The sequence below is a fragment of the Poeciliopsis prolifica genome, unplaced genomic scaffold (genome assembly GCF_027474105.1).
Source record: "Poeciliopsis prolifica strain line A6 unplaced genomic scaffold, Auburn_PproV2 SCAFFOLD055, whole genome shotgun sequence".
NCBI lineage: Eukaryota > Metazoa > Chordata > Actinopteri > Cyprinodontiformes > Poeciliidae > Poeciliopsis > Poeciliopsis prolifica.
Genome location: NW_026562430.1, coordinates 120,983 through 135,893, shown reverse-complemented (window position 1 = coordinate 135,893; position 14,911 = coordinate 120,983). Strand labels below are relative to the sequence as shown.

General features: G+C 42.6%; 1 protein-coding gene across 5 annotated transcripts in view; it reads left to right on the top strand.

The window, feature by feature from the left end:
• Positions 1-1,249: 1,249 nt before the first annotated feature.
• raph1b (Ras association (RalGDS/AF-6) and pleckstrin homology domains 1b) overlaps positions 1,250-14,911 on the top strand; it is a 37,329-nt gene continuing 23,667 nt past the window's right edge. For 3 of the 5 annotated variants that reach the window (XM_055059683.1, XM_055059682.1, XM_055059679.1), the window contains exons 1-2: positions 1,250-1,509; positions 12,164-12,243. The gene's annotated coding sequence lies outside the window, so the exon portion shown is untranslated. Of the gene's footprint in view, positions 1,510-7,740; positions 8,056-8,858; positions 9,303-12,163; positions 12,244-14,911 lie in introns of those variants that run through there. The other 2 variants (XM_055059681.1, XM_055059680.1) reach the window with 2 other exon arrangements.

Genomic DNA, 14,911 nt, shown 5'->3' with positions numbered 1-14,911 from the left:
GTGTGGCTGAAGTTGACCAGTGCTGTCACTTCTAAAAGTTCAAATTATGACCCTTCAGCATCCACTTCTCCCTTTTAGTTGGCTTTTCTCTTAATGTAACATTGTGCATTACAGTCCGCTTTGGGCTCGACTGTGAAGTATCTTTCTGCGATTGCACAACTAAATAAAAAAGGGCAGTGACCCAAACCAGGTGGAGTGTTTACCGAACCCTCTGGCTGACAGCAGCAAACTCTCCACTGACATTTATGTGCCTGACATTGTGTGATTTCAGGAAATGCTGACAGGCAGAGAAAGACGTGTTTATGAGAAGTGATTAAGAAACACAAAGTATTATGAGTCATTATCTAAGGAGCATGTACAAGAAAAGCATGTTCAGACCAGGTGAAGGAGACAACTTGTCTGAAACTTGTCAGCATAAAGGTCTTGGTTAAAAAGAGAGAAGTGATCAGAAATATTCACGTAGATCCACTAGATGGCAACAAAGCTCTTTATAATCATTCTGCTGGAGGTTCTCACTCAGGGATGGGCAACTCCAGGCCTGAGGGCCTGTCTCCTGCAACTTTTAGATGTCTCTACTTCAACACACCTGAGTCAATTAATGAGGTCATTAGCAAGAACTTGACTGCACTTATGAAGTGATTCAGCGATTTGATTGAGCTGTGTTGCACCAGGGAGATGTCTCAGTTACAGGACGGCCCTGGATGTTCTAACTCATCCTGTTGGCTTCATTATTGGTACCCGACAAGGTTTACCTCCTTTTAATAGGTAAAAATAAAAACAATACTGCTCACGTTTCCATTTGCATCAGTTTACTTGCATTAATAGGTGTTAGAGACCTGAATTAGTAAGAAAATCTCTATTTTGTTTGTAGGATTGTGAAGCATTGAAATCAGGAAAGAAGGACAGAGATCGATATGGATGGCAATAATCTTTTAATCTGCAACACCAACCTCAGACCTGAGGATGCGTCTTCACGCAACCTGAACTTCAGTGTATTTCACTGGGATTTTATGTAGTGTATGGAAAATTATACAATGTTTACCTCTTACTTTTTTGCAGCTGTGAATATGAATTGTTTTTGTGATTCTTGACTTTAGATCTAGACTTTGACTGGGCTGTTTAATCTTTTAGGAGTTAATTTGTATTTAGTACTCGAATAACTTTTTGCAAGACGCATGCCCCTGTCCAAACGCAATTTCCGACGGTCCCTGAAGGCAGCGTCCCTGTCCGTTCCTGGGCTGGACAGGAAACGACGGAGACGCGCAGCGTGTCTTCCCAGCAGCTGCGGGAGAGAAGAATGGGAATGGGAACAGATTTGTAGCCTGCAGTTCGAGGGAACGCGTGGAAACATGAGGACAGTTTAAAATAGACTCGTATTTTGAAATTGTTAATTAGCCACACCGTAGCAGGAGTTTTTGTTTCCTCCCGTTGAGGACAAGGATATTCATTTATTATCTTGGGCAGCACTGAGGGGGAAACGGGAAGCCTCTTTGTGAATCGCATTTCACAGTAAGTAGATTTAATTCTCAATTCTGAAACATCGGGGACTTTAGTCGCTTTTATTCCGTCTTATTAAAGCTATTTTTACAGATAAAATCCCTTTAATGCTGCACATTGTTAGCCCATCCCAAACTGACCTCGGGGAAAACAAAACAAGAAGTCGCTTTCCGACTTTAAAGACACAAACAAAAACAAAAAAACATATGCTTCCACACCAGCCTGTGTGTGTGTGTTGGCTGTTTTTTTTCCCCCTGCGTTAGGATGTTTGAATGAGGAGAGTCTGATCCTCATCTGCGGCCATTGAACAAGCCTTTCTCAGGGAGAGGGGCTGTGCGGCGTTTGGGTCGGCTGGGAAAAGAGCCGCCGCTCTCCAGGGAGGGACGATTCAACATGAGCTCATTGTTTGGGAGCGTTTTGACTGTTTTCTTTCTTTTCTTTTTTTTTTATTGGCAATGCCCAAAGCTTTGCTGCCCGGGAGTATAATCCAGGGTGAATTGAGTTTCTTCCCGTTGCCTCCATCATCCAGCTGAACAAAAAGAGATGCAGCCTCCACCCTGTCACCGGGAGGAGGCTGGCTCAGCCTCTGGTAATGGCCGAGGAGGATGTCGAGCCAATGTTTGGGCTTTCTCTGCTGAATTTGAGGAATACAGCATGACGGAAATGCTGCAAAATAACCGGGTTGTGTGTGTTATGGTGATGATCAGCCGGCGATGAACCATCTCTCCTCTGCAGCTCATCACCACCAGTTTAATCCTCTTTGTTGGGTGACGCTGGCAGCAGCAGATTGGATAACATTCAGCCAGTTTGACCAATTGTTCTCCTCATTATGTGCTCAGCTCTCATTGGAGCCTGGAGTGTCCGTAAAATGATTCTTTATGACTTTAAAATTCTCTTCCACTGTTTTCCAATGAAGTGTTTGAACAACAAGAAGGTGGTGACCCTGGGGTGACCTTAGTGAGTCATATTTCCAGCTGGCTGCAGGAGTTGTCATGGGTGATACGGCTCTCCATTCAGGGTGCCATGGCGTAAGGGGCGCCACAAGGCAGAGGAAAAGTTTGTTTCACAAAGCACTGCAATGTGGGATTTATGTGGCATTTCAGTTGCCTCTGAAATCATGGCGTCGCCTGTCGTCATTGTTTGTAGTACCTCTTGCAAACATAGTTTTAAGCTTCAGTCTTCAGTCAGAAGCCTCTTCAGATTAGCTGCAAAACTGACAGCTACAGGAATGCCGTGCTGCATCAGTCGGTGCCCTGAATACAGTGTTTCAAGTACAAGTGATATTTTCTCAGATTTTCTTAAATGGTCAATGCAAATGATGGTCAGTGTAATTTTCAAGTCATGAACGATTACAGTATAAATCAAATTTTACTGAACAAAGCTCTGCATGAGAAAAGCATTTTTTAAAAAAGTAAAAAACTCAAAATGCACTGTTCCAAATTATTATGCACAGCAGATTTTCTAAGCATTTTATGGATCATAAAGAACTGCAAACGGTCATTGTTTGAATGTGCAGCATTAAGTGGTACTAAAATTGAAAAGCTATTTCAATCAAAAGCATCTCAGCAAACAGAGTTACATGTCAACGTAGGACCTTCTTTGATATCATCTGCACAATTCTTGAATTCATTGAACTTGTGAGTTTGTGGAAAGTTTCTGCTTGAATTTCTTTGCAGGATGTCAGAAAACCTTCCCAGAGCTGCTGCTTTGATATGAACTGCATGCCACCCTCAGACCTTCTGCTTGAGGAAACTCCAAAGGTTCTCAATAGGGTTGAGGTCAGAGGAGGATGGTGACACACCATGAGTTTCTCCCCTTTCATGCCCGTAGCAGCCAGTAACACAGTGGTATTTCTTGCAGCATGAGTCGGTGCATTGTCATGCATGAAGGTAGGGACTTTGGGCTTGGATATTTTTATCAGAATCATTTGAAAAAGCAACATTAGGTGTTGAACCTTGGACAAACTTTCCAAGGTGACTTGGAGCTGCGGTAGATTGATTTTAAAGCCCTCCTCATCCATCCAGTTCTCCTTCAGTCCTTTCAGAAAACACACAGAGACTTCAAGAGTATTTTTATGTCCAGGAAACTGAACAAAGAAGTTGATCATTTTACAGTTTAGAACTCTATGCTTTTCTAGTCTCATTTAAGTTATTTTCCCCTTCTTTTTGAATGATTATTTTTGGCCATTGTGCGTTCATTTCTTGTTGTTTTTTCCTTCCTCTTTTCCTATATTACTCAGAATTCAAAGTTTTGTTTCTTTTTGGTAGCCACCTCACTTCATTTACATATGTTTTGCCTCTTATTTGGCTTGTTAAACACATGCATTTCTGTATGACTAAAGCTGGCATGACTAGTTTATTTCCTTCTCTGCTGACATTTTATTTCACAATCTATGACTTAATTTATAGCTGAACAACACGAGAAAAAGCCACTTGGCCCGGCCTTTATTCCCCACATTATAATAGACCGTCTGTGGCCTTTTAGCACGCTTGATTTGCATCAAGAAAGCAGTAGACTAGAAGCACATTATTCTGGGCATGGAGACAGTGCTGCAACAATGTAGACCATCCATTCGTTTACAGTGCAGTTAATGGGCTGAAAATAGCCACTCACCCTCTGCACGCTCCCTCTTCAAGTAGCAAGCAGCGAGAGGAAAGTAGCAGCACGTCGGGATCAGATTTCCCTCTTTGTCTTGTCAGAGTTGTGACGTAAAAGATGCCCCACAACACATCTGGAAAACTCGCTGATGTATTCCTTTGGGCGCTGTTGGCGGTGTCTGTTTCCTGCGCTCCATCCCAGTCCAGAAGTGCTCCCGAAGACTTTAACTACAATTGGTTGTGTAAATGGAAAGGTCTGTGGGATGGTTGCTGTGTTTTTTGTTGTTGGAGCCGACGTTTCTGGTCTTATTCAGGCCTGTGAGTTTCACCTCGCAGATGAGGAAATGCATTCAAATGTACTGCAGTAAAAGTCCATTTTGGGAGGTATAGCAAGATAAAAGCTGCTCAAACGCATTTACAAGTTTCACTTCAGTCTGATTTCCTTCCTGAAGTTACAAAAAAAAAAATTTCTTCCTTGTTTTTAGCATTCTTTGATTCCATGGAATGATGTTGATAAGATAAGAACAACCCCTCTTACGCAAGTTTTAAGCTTTAAGAATGATTCTGAGCCACAGGTTGGGTTATCCAAAAAGCTTCTCATGTTATTTTGTGTCTGTCTCTCTAGACCACACCTCACAAAAGCTCAAAAGATGAGGCTGGAGGTGCCGATGGTGGTCAGTGTAATTTACCCGGCTTGTGTTACAGCCAGAGGTGCAGCTATAAGGGGGATGGCACTTCAAACTCAGCTCAACTGGGAACTGTGGTAGGGGTGCAGGAGGGGACCAGAACCTGATACTGGGCCTTGTGAAACTATGCAGACCCTTTGAGGTCTTTCACATGTGTCAACCAAAAACATCAATGTATTTCATTGGGGTGTTATTTGATAGATGGTGCACAATTAGAAATATGTTTTTACAAACCAGAAAAGTGTGTTATGCTTTTGCTTTCAGCCAAATTTACTCAGTCAAGTAACTTTTGTGATTTAATCTTAGTTTGAATCCAGATGTTCTGCAAAGATCTTGTCATTTTGCTAGATAAAATTAGAGAATATAAAGAAAAAGGAGTGAAAGGTTAAAGCTTTGTAGATGAAAATGGGATCTCACGACTGCAGACCTAGCAAAATAAGGCTGTTCAAGTGAGATTTGGGAAAAAAACAGGCTGAAAAGTGGGCGTGTCCTCAGCTTTTCCCAGGGCACGTGGCTCTCGCCTCTGCAGGGCCTTGCTCTGCCAACATTGCACTGACCTTTGGTGGCAGCTGCCCCTAATGTCTGCAAACAAAGACAAATGTCTAACCAGGGCTGCCCGTAGCCTGCAAAATGTCTGCTGCTGCAGATAGCAGGTTGCTCTTCCTGTTGGCCTTTTTCATATTCACATACACAAAGATTAGATCATTCCCGCTTCTGTTGATGGAAATAAATACTTTGACGTCCAGTCACACCCTTCTATGCTTTTGTTTGCACTGTTGCCTGTCCTTTTCCAACGCATTCACTTTCAATAAGGCATTATGCCTAAAAAAAAGAAAAAGAAAAACCCAGCATGGTTTAGGATCCTAATGCATCATCAGGAAGCGAGGTGTGTGACATGACCTGCCTGCGCTGAAGCGGGGAATTGATGAACACTGCAGCCAGTTCTCCGCTGATTAGAGCAGGCAGAACGAGGCCATCATCTCGCTCTGCAGTAATCTGAAAGCTTGAGCGAATATCCTCTCCTAAATATAGAGATTTTTTTAAAATTATTGTTATTATTATTCTGTTTTCTTGTTTTTTGATCTTGTAGATGGTCTAAGCAGCTCAGGCAGCTCAGTTTCTCCAGTGAGAGGCAGGTGGCTGATTCTCTCTGCTCTGTGGTGGCTGACACCCTCCGTCCCCCTCCTCACCCTTTTCCTTTATCCTGTGCTGTACTGCAGATGGCCCGATTCATTCCTGGCTGATTGTCAGTTGGCTAAATGATACAAATGTTTCCTTTTTCAGAGAAAACATGGAAAAGTATAATATTTTTGACAAATCAACACAAACTAGTGTAAATGTTTGAAAAAGAAGCAAAGTAACTTATAGTTTCAACATTTTGTCACTAATAAAAATAGGAAATGTTCTCATTTTTCTTTTATAAATAGCCCAGTGTTTGTCAGATTAAATGTTTTCAAATCTTTTGACTTATTCTTAATTGGATTTAGGTCTGGACTTTGACTAGTCCATTCTGACACATGATATACTTGGATTCTGATGTAGTTTTAATTATGATAAACTACATTTTCAAGTTTCTGGTTGCACCTCACCTCGTGTGTTAAATTTCCCACCTGCAGTCAGCATGATGGACGCCTGAGACAGTAAAGCCTGGCTTTGTGCACCCACTGACAAATGAAGTTGAGCAATTGCCCCAAATCTGACCTCTACATCCAAGATTAATAAAACACAAATCCACTCCCTGTGGGAGTTATCGTCTGAAATTTCAGCGGCTGTATCCAATATCGTTGCGGAGAACACAGAAGATGTGATTTATGGCTTTTGGTTTCTTTCTTCACGGGTTTAGATTATGCTCCACCACAACAGTAGTGAGGTGGGGTGATGGATGATGGCTCTTTGGATCGGAGATGACACGGAATGCTTCAGGCAAGCTGGAGCAATACTAAGAGCACGCCAAAGTGCCAACTCAGAGGAGATACGTTTGTGCTGTCCGGCCCCTAGTTATAGCCCAGGTGATTCATGAGCTGCAGATGGAGAAGCAGGATTTATACCCTACTCACTAGATTGCTTTACATCCTATAGTGAATAAAATAAAATGGCGATTACCCTTCCTATGGAGATAAACAGAAGCAGAACCTGAGGAGAGTTCACATTCGTCTCAGAAAACCACAACAGCTTTTCGTCACTCTATCGTGTTGACTTGTGCAACACGATAGATTGCACAAAACCAGACTGCTTCTGGTTTTGTTTTTGGGGTGATGGAGGAACCACACACAGACGTAAACAAACTGCTGTTTCCTCCCACGCCACTGCAAAATGCCCGCCTCTCGGCCTGAAGCGCTGAGGTGAGCGACCTCCGCTTAGTGTCATGTATGGTTGCTGCGTGAATCGTTGACCTCGGGGTTGAATTCCAGTGAAATCCACAGAGGAGTCAGCTTTATTTATTTGGGGAAAATGTAATCATGGCAGCATTATGAGGCTATCAGATGAAGTTTAATCTGGTGGTATTACTATTCTCAGAGCAGTTTATTGTGTGGGATTTTAGGCACACTGCCCTCCAAACATATTCAAGATTTTTCTGCTATAGAATAATCATAAATAAACAAATTACAGGTGCTGCAGTTATTAGCAACCCTAAAAAACTGAATGTAACTGATCAGGATGTTTTTCATCTTCTAATTGGTGATCTATGACGTTGTATTCCTGTGGTACAGCTAGATATTTGCTATTGACGTCTCAGGAACATTGGATTCTAAAAAGTTTAATTTATTTAAACATAACTCTCCCTTAGACCCATCCATAAATTATAAAACTGTAACATATTCTTCAAGTTATCCTCTTCTTTAACTGCAGCCACAGAAGCTGTTCTGCAGCTTGACACGCTTACTCGGGTACAGCCATACATTATTGAAATCCTCCAACTGTTTCAAGTGTTTCTGTGCTTTAAAGAGAAACACTTGTTTCTGAACTGCTGGCTTGCAGTTCAAGCTTCATCCAAAAACTAGGGCTGAGCACTCTTTAAATATGCACTTCTTGCATCTTCTAACCACATGCAGGAAAGTTACCCCAGCTCATGTCCTCGACAGGCTGCACTTAAGTGGGCAGTGAAACCTCAGGGAAGTGTGGGGAAGCTGGCTGATTGCCCTGCTCATCGGTGGGAACTCGATGTTAGCAGTGACCCCCATCAGAAAGGCTGGAGGAAGCAGAGGCGCACCTGTTAGAAAAATGTGAAACGCTTTGGGTGGAAGAGGTTACATCCGAAAGACAACTTGGAAACGGTGAGATCATCCATCTTTTTCCTCGCATCGACTGCCAAAATCTGGAAGCCTGTCTTTTGCTTACATGCCTCTATGTAGAGCTCTGAATTTACTGTAACGCTGGAAGGCTGCCTTGTTGTTTTATTCATTTTTTTCATGTCAGGGTTTATTGAGGACAGCGAAGGAATCTAGAGTTTCACTGCAGTAACCTACAATGCAGAAAGAATCTGGCCAATAAAGGCTGCGGGGCCGTGCTTGCAGTAGCAGAAATGGATTGGCACAGTTTTTGAAGCAGAATCTCTTGACAGTAACTCAAACTTACAAGCTTAATCTTATAAAGCGATGTGTGTATGTGCGACTGTTTGTATCCAAATCTGTCGGACTAATACCCCAGCAGCTTTGAAAGTGACGACAAGGTTTTGTTGACCGAGTTTCTGGGTTAAGTTGGTGGCTGAGTACCGTTTGTAATCTCTTTTTGTTTGGCTGATCCTCACTCTCCAGTGATTTCTGATTATTTTGGTCCACGTGCATCACAGCCGACTCCTCTTGGTGAGTAAAGTGTAACCTGCCCTTTTGTTTGCCCTTTTATCTGCTTTTGGAGCTCAAGGGAACGGTCACTATTGTGTCTTGACCCCCACGATAGGAGGTGGTGATAGCTGGAATTTGTAAGTGTAAAAGATGTCTGAAATTTATGTATGTAAAATAAAAGCCTTAACATTTCATAAATATATTAGAAAAATAAATTAGGTCTTAAATTTGAGTTGTTGAAACCTGCAGAAACCTTTTTCACTTTTACATTGACTGAATGTTGAAAAGTTGGAAGGGTGTGAACAGTTTTGCAAGACTGTGTAAGTGAGTAGAGATGTGTGATATCAGCTGCTCCAGAGGTTGTAGAGTACACAATATTCCTTTGTCGTTAAGCAAAACCCAGACGCAAATAAATCTCCACCAAGGAGCGTCTCTGATCCAGCACCAAAGCAGCAGGTCCAAAATGTGGGCTAATACAAGAAGTATTTCACTGTGCAACGTTGCATGCGTGTTATTGCTAAACCCAAAATGCTGCCAACCAACCAGTAGGACCTCAATTGGATCCCACTGGCCATCGTGGGAACATTCCTGACACAGCATTATTCCATAATTCCCACCATGTGTGGTTTTTCCAGGGGGCGAATGCTCACTAAGAGCATGGAGAATCCCACTGAGGAGTGGAGATGGGCTCACTGTAATCAGAACCAGACTGCATATAGTATGAGGGGAAACAACTGAAGGTAAATAACAGTAGTTTGTCTCAATAACTTTTTCACGACTGAGTTTCAGCTCTGATCTCGAAAAAGATCTTTCTTTTCATTCTTTCCGGTTCAAATCTACATGGAGCATAATTATGTGGCTCCTTTTTTTAAAACATTGTTTCAATTATTATATTTTGCACCTTTAGTTAAAAAATAGCAAACAACGGTGAAGAAATCTGAAAAATAAACAAAGTTTCTAAAGATGTTGCATAAGTTTTCCACGGCATAATTCACAACAACCGCGGTTCGGTGCAGGTTGGTGCGTTCCGGTGCCAGCTTATGGTTCCACCTCCAGTTTGACTCTCACTCAGTTTTAGCTGTGACATCTAGATGGTAACGTTTAAATTGTCGTGGTCTAATCTGTGAGGGAGGATTTTTCTTTGCACACTTTGAACTTCTCATCCCCACTGATGGCCACTTCCAGCAGGATAATGCTCCGTCACAAAGCTTAAGTCCCTTACACAGTCACCAGATTTCAATTTAACAGAACATTGCAGATGTTCAGGTGACAAATCTATGGGCCAAAATTTCTGAGGAAGGTTTCTGGATGGAAGAATTAAGTAATATCATCCCTGCAGCAAACCAAAGCCAATGAAGGAACCAAGAGGTTTATTGAGATGATTCATCTTTATAATTCTCCTGCTCTTTCTGACACTCCGCCTTCAGGAAGACACCTCAACAGAGCTCCTCTATTAACGCTTTAACAACATTTTTACCAGTGATGCACCGAGAAGCGGTTAATATGAGCTAAGCAGATGCACAGTGCCAGCTAATTGCGGTTGGCTAGTCTGAAGGAGCTGAGTGGGGTGTCGCAGGGGAGGTCAGAAGTTTTAAGCTGCTGCTCTGAGGTGGAGCTGCATGTTGAAGGCCGAGCTGGGTCCACCCAGGCGTTTTGCACAGCTGCTTGCCCAGAGCGATTCAAGGATTTCTCAAACATGCTTCTAAAAAAATCAAGGCGACCCTCCATGTTTGTTTCTGAGGAGGGAGTAACATTATAAAATGTTTTAAAGCCATAAAAAAGTTGATTTTACTAAAATCTGCCCCCTTAAAGCAGAACTTTGGAGAACTGAGGATCATGTTTGATTTGTGTGCCGCTGTGTGAACGTCACTGTCTTAGACATGCATGATCTAAGACAGTGACAATAAACACAAAAGCTTTGATTTTTATGACAGGATGTGTTGTTTCATGTAGTGTAGTGCTCTTTCTCTGGCATCGTCTGTGTGCTGTACTTCCCCCCCCTACACAATCCTGCCTTTATTTCCTGCAGTGACATCATAACCGCCCCTGCTCGCTTGGAGCCCTTCCCTTCTTCCCACTTCCTGCTCCAGACAGGAAATGAGCAGAACTTTTAGACCGGGGAGACAAGGACACACCTGTGTCCACCACACTGAACCCTGTGTGTGACGTTAACTGATGACTCAGGGAAGGTGTGTCTTCTTTGGAGTGGCTTGCCTTCACTTTAAATTGAATAGACACTTTACCTTCTGAGTGTACAAGCAAGCCTGAGCTGCTTTTTTAGCACTCCTGCGTCTTGACGGCAAGCCGATCTTGTTTGTCTGCGCGTGTGCTGCAGCCCTGCCTTTGTCTTCAGCAGCAGAGCAGCGGAGCAGCTGCGAAGCGGCCCCTTCTCTGTTGTGACTGAGGCAACTGTTGTTCCCTGCAGCTGCGCAGACCCATGTGTCACTGCCACACCTGTTCAATAGCCTTGTGTTGACTGAGTGATATCACACGTCGACCGTCTGCAAATTACAAGAGCAGCCTGACCTATAATCTAACGGGGCAATTATGTTTTGTTTTTTTGTTTTTTTTATGGCACGTGTGGAAGGATGACTCAAGTTGTCATACTATCTCTTTACAGCTCTCTGTCTGCGTTGTTGCAGGGAGTCTGTTTGCTGTGAAAACACACGCTCGGTTTTCTTTCGCCCATAAGGCCACATGCTGTGTCCGAACAACAGTTGGCATGCAGGAAAGCAAAAGAAACAGCTGAGGCCAGCAGGAACAGCTTCTCTGTAGTTAGCCGCAACGTCAGCTGCCCACCTCTCACACACTCCTTAACTAAATCACAGTTACAGTATGACTGAGCATGTTGAGTAAGGTTGAGTTTTATATTATTAGGATCTATGATACTTGGGGTTCCTCTTCCCCACTTTTAAGTATGGTTGAGTATCTGTGATGCTGTGGGCTTGTTTCTGCTCAAAATGACCTCAGAACTGCTGTAGTGTGTAGAAATGCTTGTTTAAAATGCTTATTTATCCTGAACATGTAGTTTTTTTTTTATTATCTGTAACAACCTCCTAATGTATGACTCAGCACTGTAGTGACTTAATGACCCACTGAAGTGTTAAAACTTGCAGACTCATGAGTCACGTTGACACACACCTAATAGTTTGAGCAAGGCTTCTGCTTTGACTCATTAGAAATTACTGGGTAAGGCATGGTACCGGTTTCATCCAGCTGTGCGCGTTTTTCAGGGTAGTTTTTTCTTCCTATAAGTTGTGTTAATTTAGAAATGTTAGCAGGAACACTGGCTGATTGCTTTAAGAACTTCACAGAGCACTTTTCTCTGACTGTGCGAGTCATTTTGTCTGAGCACAGTTAAGTCTCTCGCTCAAGCACCCCTTCCCAGTTAATCCTCGGCATTCTTGTGACGGAGAACTCGCTGCGATCCGTTCCAGCTGTCGAGTGTCTCTGTTCTTCTGCAGCGCAAATAGAAACACAAATGTCCGTCTGTAGCGTTTGACTAAAGATGACGTCAACTTTAGCGAGTCGACATCAGGCTCAGTCAGAAACTTGCTCATGTCTGATCATGGTTTCCGTCTTGTTTCTTGTTTTTTTCTAGGGGATAAAAGCCCAGCCGCAGAGTGGAGTGGTGGTCTGACCTTTGCCCTCAGTAGGAAGAAAGGAAAAGCCACTTCAGAGGTAAGAGTTCTTGTAAATTGTAGTTGGTAAATGCTGGCATTGCTGTTTTTTCTTGTGGTGAAAGAAAAGGCAGGTTTCTGGAAAGCATCAAGTCCAGAGTTCCTATGCAGTTTTTCAAAGTACGGAATGGGATCCAAGTATTTTCCAGCTCTGAGTGAGTATGCATAGAGAAAATAGGAGTGAGGGAAAAATACTTCCTCACCTTGGAAAGTGTGGGAACGGGCACAACATTCTTCATTCATGTCCTTGTTTCTTTCCTTCCTTTCTTCCTTGTGTTTTTTTGGGTCCTCCTTCCTCACTACTGCTTATTGGTTCACCCTTTTTGTGTCCCATCCTTCTTTCCTTCCTTGTGTCCTTTTTCCTCCTTCCAACTTTCCTTCCATCCATCCTTCCTTTCATGGGTCTTGCCTCCTTTTCATTCCTCTTTCCTCCCCCATGTCATACTTTATTACTTTCATCTCTTTCCTTCCTGATGTCCCCTCCATCATATTTTCTTCTTCCTCCTCCCTTTTTTCTTTTTCTTGTCTTTTCTTTACTTTTCTTCTTCCTTTTGCTTCGTTGCTGTCTTCAGTCCTTCCTTGCTTACTTGAGTTTCTTTCCTTTATTCCTTACTTGTCATTCCTTCCTGCTATCCTCCTTTCTTGTATTCCTCCTTCTTTCCCTTCATTTTTTGTTTTTTTCCACATTCCTGTCCTCTCTAGAAATATGCCATAATTTACAAGTGAACTTTGGTGTCTACTATTGCAAATAAACAGAAATGATGGAGTATCGACTAGATGAATGTGTAGGAATCCTGCAGACAGCTTCTAGTGAAGCACTGCTTCTCGTGGTCTAATGTCCCTGCTACATTGCAGTCTCTTCAACATGCGTGTCTGGGGCTCCACACTCTCAAACCAGCACCATCAGTCATCTGACTGAAATACATTTTGAACTAAGTGGCATTCCCTGTTGACAATAGAGATCTGTGTTTGCTTGTTGTTGTGAGTTCAGAGTTTGAGGAGCATTCACGTTACGCCCCAAAAAGCCTCCAGAAGGTTGTGTAAATCAAAGCAAAATGAGAGGGAAGGGGAGAGACCTCCTCACCGAAGGAGATAATTCTTGACTTAAGTGGAAGCATGTGAGGTTGAATCGTTGCTGCGGTTTGCAGAAAGCTTTATAGCATGTAGAAGTTTCCTCTTCGCTGCCTGTATCTTCAAACTGAAGCTATTTCTCTACTAAAGATTCTCATAGCATAACATGGAGGTCTGAAGGTTAACGCAGGACTTGTTTTCTATTTTTGATACAGAATAGCCCCAAATATTTCTACTTATTGACAAAGTCAAAGTAAAATGAAGCCTTCTTTCAACCAGCTGACCAGCAGTATGCAGCGATCCTGTGAGGTCCATTCAGCCAGAGCAAAAGATAAAACTGCTGTTTTTCTTCGTCGTTCAGACAGATGAATCTGTGTTTAGACTGCTGACTTAACATTGTGTGACTGTGATGAGCCGACGACTCACATATCACAAGACCTTTTGATAGGAGAAGCTCAACGAAACAAAACAAAATTGTAGCTGCTTGCTGGCGATTCACACTGCTTCTGTTATTCACAGACTCCCACAAACTCCTCCACTCAGCTGTCCGTATCGCTCGGCGCGCCCGTCGGCACAGCCGTGCACATCACGCACAGCTGATCACAGTTATCATGGCAACTGTTTTCTTCAGGCGCTTTTAAAACGCCACCCTGGAGCCGATCTCTCCTGCTGGTTCTGAGATGCAGCCATGAAGGCCTTTGGGGGGATGTGGTATGCGATTGTGCGCTCTTGGCACAGCGAGGAATGCTGGAGGAGGTACGGCTGGAAACGAGTACGGCAAATTTTTCGAGTCTGCCCGATGAGACGGATAAAAACAAACAGCAGCTGCAGGAGGGATATGGACACATTAGCAGACAGTACTTTTTAATAGATACAATTGGTCAAACTTACACTCAAGGAGTGCCTATAGATATGCCATTTTTCAAAATAAAATTAGTTTTCCTACTTAAAAAAATGACTTTGTTATTTGCATCTTTTATTGTATTTCTAATATTGTGTAAAAAAAAAAAAAAGACCTTTGTGGTTAAATGAAATATCTGCAGAATTAGAAAATTTTATCCAATTTATCATCAGAATTACTAAATTGATAACTAAAATAATTGTTAGTTGCAGCCCTAAACTGAAAACATAATGGCACCAACTATATAATGCAACTCAAACGTTGTTAATCCTTCCAAGAAGCTCACAAAAATAACCAAGCTTCCTGTGATTAATGTAATTGTTTCATCAATAAATTTCTATCCGCTTAATCAAACTGACCGCCTTTGCGGGGAAACGCTGACAGAAATATGAAGTGTCGATAAATAACTGTCACGTTCTCTAAAAGCTTCCCAGAATATAACATTGTCAGGCATGGCACTGTTTAATACCTGTTTGCAGAAACCATTGATTCGAAGCAGCAGTGATGCTGATTAATTCACCCTGCAGGTCCAGCCTGGTTTATTTAAACCCTCCACTGACCAAACGCTGAATAATCTCTGTGTTCCTCGCCTCTCCTGCTGCAGCAGCAGTGCTGCATCATGTTTAAAAGTTGGTGTCGATGTGTGAACATATTTCAGCAGACCACCTGAGCCCCCGTGTGTGTATGGGAAGTATGC